General features: G+C 39.6%; 1 long non-coding RNA gene across 1 annotated transcript; it reads left to right on the forward strand.

The window, feature by feature from the left end:
• The first annotated feature begins 3699 nt into the window (after positions 1-3699).
• LOC132859129 (uncharacterized) lies at positions 3700-5168 on the forward strand. Its single transcript, XR_009649709.1, has 3 exons — positions 3700-4246; positions 4307-4916; positions 5054-5168. It is a non-coding gene; the product is annotated as an uncharacterized LOC132859129 (long non-coding RNA).
• Positions 5169-5376: the final 208 nt, after the last annotated feature.

Here is a 5376-nt window from a genome sequence, read left to right on the forward strand (position 1 = left end):
GAGACCCCTACCTCTCTCACTTTCTCTCTGGCCCGGAGGCTGTGGAAGACCTTCTCCCAGGTTCACAAGTTCAGGGTGCAGTATGCAGGAGCAGGAGAGAAGACTTTCTCGCCCTTTTTATTTTCTGTTGTACATGATGCAGGTGTAAATGTGCATCATTGGCATAATGCTATGCAGAAACACATCACCTTGCAGGGAAGCTTCAAGGTGACATATAGTAGTCCTTTAATTAATAGTAAATATTTAGTGAATGCATGCAATCACACACACACACACATACACACACATACACATACACACACACACACATATATATATATATATATATATACACATATATATATATATATATATATTTATATATATATTTATATATATATATATAGAGAGAGAGAGAGAGAGAGAGAGAGAGAGAGAGAGAGAGAGAGAGAGAGAGAGAGAGAGAGCATGCTGAAATAAAGCTCATGGGATGTACAATATGACTACATGCGTTTTTCAGTTAATTTCACCATGATCTGCTCTTAATGACAATATTTCAACTCAGGAAAATCCAATTATCAATTATTAAAAAGAGTGTCACAAAGGGATCGAAGTTGGTCCAACAACATTGCTCTAAAGGAGCAATTAGCTCCAATAGTTCCACTCTGCTTTGAGGTGACGACCAGGGGATTACCAGCAATAATCCGCTCACCTCAACTCTCTTACTCAAATCATCCTCTCTCCAGCCGGGCCAAATCGCTTTCACACCACATCCTTGGCCTCGCCGCTAAAGACCTGCCTTTTCAACTAATAACATCAGTACAAAACTGCGGGAGTGTGGAATGAACGTGGCAATCCTCCACCGTTAGAGCCTATTGTCTGGAATTTTTTCTCCGGGCCCGTCTGCTCCGTCTCATTTACTGCATCTTCCTGTGACGGAACTTACATGCCACTTTGTGATCTTGAAAAAGAATGAAAAAAAAGAAAAAAAAGAGGAGAAAAACAGCAGATTATTGATTCGCCTCTGACGAGAAGACCAACCTAAAAGCCCCAATGGATTGTCACTCATTATTGAAATTACTGAACACTAATTAAAGTGGCAGCTGAAGTCCCAGCAGACTCGGCTCATCTGACGCTGAAATTCAGCTCTGTGGACAGAGCAAGACAGAGGAAGCTTTCACTGCTTCACCAATGATAATGAGCTCTGCTTGTTTTCTTTTCTTTCTTTTTCTTTCGGTCTTTCCTTCCCCTTTCTCTTCCCCTTAATTTGTTTGCTTTCTAAAGCCACTGAAGTATGCTTTGTGAACTTTAAATTCATGTGCACAGCATTTCTTTTGAGTTCATACAGCATGCATTTAGATTTCAAAGGTGATGCTTAACCTTGTTAATAAATATGCTGTAATAAAGAACTGTTAGAGGAGATGACGGTGCTAAGAACTATGTGCTCAGGCTGGCAATGAGAAAACTGACAGTAGGAGAAGTGGTCCAGATATTAGCATGTGATTAATCATAGAAAAGCTGTGAAGTGCTGGGACTCACACCCAAGACATTCAGCAACTACAATACAGCTGCCTCTGTATGGGGAGATGGGTGACAACTGACAATTTAAACTCAATTTAAAATGGATAATTTATTGCAAAACAGCATTATTATTATTGTTATTATTATTATTATTATTATTATTATTATTATTACTAGTAATACTACTACAATAGGCCTAATAATAATAATAATAATAATAATAATAATAATAATAATAATAATAATAATAATATTACGTCGACTTTAGAGAACAGAAATGGTTAAAAATAACAATCTATCCAGTAAATAATCCTTTTGTTCAGTAAATAATTGTCACTTGCACAGTCATACAGTGTCTGTCTCTTTTCTTCTGATTCTCTCTATTGTAGTTCTCCCTCGAATAATACTCACTACAGATACACATGATCCTGCCATCTGAAAAAAAAAGAAAAAAAAAAGGCCTTTAGAATAACTGCATGTTGTGAAGGTGCCTTCTTTGAAAGTGTTCCATGTTCCAGAGGTGTTTTCTGCCACTGCTTTCCCTTCAACTCAACTCAACTACACTGCACTTGTGTTGGTCTGGCACAAGGCAGTTTCGTTTCGATACGTTAACTTCGGGGTGTTCACTCTTTCTCCCCCTTCTCTCCTTTTCCCCTCCCTCCTTTTACAAATTTTTTTGAAAACCAACAAACAGAAAGACTGGTGTTCTTTTTATCAAATGGTACACAGCTTGGTAATGGCCTCCCCTGACGACTGCAGCTAATCTATGCTGATGACCACAGGGACGGCAATGATTGTCATGTTAGGAGAAAAAAAAATCAAAACAATCATGTTGCGTCAGTTGTACCATTAAAAGGCTTTTTTTTTTTTTTTTTTTTTTTTTTTTTTTTTTCAAATTTCTGTACGCAGTAATTAATACTCTGGGGCTTGCCTTTGCCAGGCTGGTACTCCAGGCAACAAGATGCCACTCACCTGATAATTATTTCAGGAAACCATGCACGAATGAATGTGATTGACAAATGCAACATTGCTGTAATTGCCTGAAGCAGAGAGAGAGAGAGAGAGAGAGAGAGAGAGAGAGAGAGAGAGAGAGAGAGAGAGAGAGAGAGAGATGTGTGACAAATATAAAGACTAAAAATGTTAAGCAGTTGTGCTTACCTAGTGTTGGAGTCTGTTATAATAGAGGTCACATCATTCTCCATCTGTTACTATCACAAGCTAGATGCAGCTACATGTGTACAATATACATAACAAATAGTTACTCTCTTAAAGTCTGCTGTTCTAAAGCCCAGAATAGAAGGTCACTGTGGGCTGGAATCAAGGAGCTGGACACTGTAACAGAGATCCAGATGTTGGGAATTCATTCTTTAACAAGCTCTAGAGCCAGAGCAGCTTCTGCAGTTAAATTGGTGTTGCCTGCCATAAGCCTTGCAGACCTACAGCTTCAAAATGACTAAATGTGGCTATAAATTACATACCTCAGCTTCGTACTCTATATCAACATTATCTAGTATTAGTACTGGGGAAATTTTAGATAAGTACACTGATATGACTGGAACTAGCAGTGATGACACTGTGACTAAAATGAAAACACAAACATGTAATTAAGATACAAGTTCTTGTGACTTCATGCTTATTATGAGATGAAATTATGACAGAATGAAAGGATTATGCTCCACAGTTTGCCCTCTGATTATGAGACAGGACAGTCACCCAATGGTCAAGGAGACAAGGGAACAAAACTGGCCATGCTTTCTGGATAGGAGGGATGGCGTACATGGCATCAGTAGCCAATCACAGCTCAGAAAAACTAGCCAATCAAAGGCATCTTTTAGGTCATGTAAGTGGAAAACGGTGGACAGCATTTTTTTTTGAGGATGTTATTCTGCTCTGGGATACAGCAAAAGTTGCAGCTTGAGATGCAGTCAGATGGCTTCACATGTCTCAGAGAAAGCATGTGTTAGACTTCATTCTCCCTGATGCTAACTGTTGTATAATGTAGAGAGCTTTCAGGTGAGTGGGGAAAAATTCAAATAAATTCATAAGCACCCTTTTTTTCCCAATTTGTGCTGTTATGGTCAATTAGAATGAACATTTCAACAGAGCTTTGATAATACAGTTTTTTTCAGTCGCTAACAAGCGTTTGTCCAAACAGTTGTCACATTTTCAAAACTCTAAACACAATTAGCACAACATCAGTCTTTTGTGGCCATACCATTCACACATTTCATGTCGTTTTCACACAATATGCAATCAGTGAACACATTTCCACAATGCTTACATTTTCTTAACAGACAAGCTATACCTCCCAACAAAATTATGGATTGTTTTTGTAGTATTCACGAATGTTAACACACAACATCCCACAATAGCAAAAACAATATTCCAAACCTTAGATACAGTATAAAAACCTCTGCTTCTGCAATGATATCAGTTCAAAAACAATATATCTCAGCTGATAATAAACAAACAATTGAATAATTGACACACAGCTGATTTATGTTGGGTGAATTGGGCCAACCACAGCTGATTCCAGTCTGGCTTAGACTCAGTGGAAGGGGTTATTTTTTTCTATTACTATAAAATGAGGACTTTGAGGAGTGATGTTTTTGGAAACAGAAACAGAAAAAGACAAACACTGTAATGTTTGGACGTGGAAGAGGAAGAGCAAGGGGCCCAGGGAGAAGACCAGCTCCAGTGAGAGATGCAGGGCCAGGGAGAGGTGCAGTGAGAGGTGCAGTAGGAGGTGCAGGTGCAGTGAGAGGTGCAGTGAGAGGTGCAGTAGGAGGTGCAGGTGCAGTGAGAGGTGCAGGTGCAGGAAGAGGAGCAGGCCCAAGGAGAGGGCAAGGTAGAGGTGTAAGAATGTGTGGTGGTGGCATTGCAAGGGCTGCAAGAACAGTAGTCAGTGATGAAATTCGTGCCACTATCATTGACTATGTAATCAACCACACTAAGAGAGGCTGGTGAAAGAGTGCAACCCAATTTGAGGCGGTCAACGGTTGCCTCCATTATTCGCATCTTTCAACAAACCAACAGGTAAGTATTGCATTTTATATGGATTGTTTCTATTCTCACTTGACATGTCAATAAGGTCATACAGTAATGCATATGTTGATTTTTTTCCCCTCTAAAGAATGCAACGTCTTCCACCCTCTGGGGGAAGAGGAAAGCTCCTCAATAATGATCAAGAGCTTGCAATTGTAGAAATGGTTGTTGCAAATAATGCAATAAAACTGCATGAAATTAAAACTAGAATTGTGGAGGACCATGAGATATTTGGCAATATAGAAAGCATCAGCCTCACAACCATTACACGGACATTGTCCAAACACAGAGTGCGGATGAAGCAGCTCTACACTGTTCCCTTTGAGAGGAACAGTGAGAGAGTCAAGGAGCTACGACGACAATATTTCCAGGTATAGTGTATATTCAATTCATTGTCCAGTTCTATAAGCTTTGCACTTTGCAAGTAGGTAACCTACACAGTAATAGGTTACAGTACAGTATGGTATACAGTAATGACATGATATACTGTACATAAACTTTGTTTCAGAGAGTTATGGAATTGAAGGCCAACCAGGCCCCTCATGAATTCATTTACATAGATGAGGCAGGATTCAATCTATCCAAAAGGCGTCGACGTGGACAAAATATAATTGGAAAAAGGGCCACAGTTGATGTGCCAGGACAGAGATGGGCAAACATTACCATGTGTGCAGCAATGGCAAATGCAGGATTACTCCTTCACAGATGTCAGGTTGGACCCTATAATACCGAGCCCCTCCTTGCCTTTCTCAATGATCTCCACCAGCACCTGGTACCAGAGCAGGATCAGGAGGGTGAAAACATGAGGACCTTTGTAATTACCTGGGACAA

The sequence above is a fragment of the Tachysurus vachellii genome, chromosome 2 (genome assembly GCF_030014155.1).
Source record: "Tachysurus vachellii isolate PV-2020 chromosome 2, HZAU_Pvac_v1, whole genome shotgun sequence".
Lineage (NCBI taxonomy): Eukaryota > Metazoa > Chordata > Actinopteri > Siluriformes > Bagridae > Tachysurus > Tachysurus vachellii.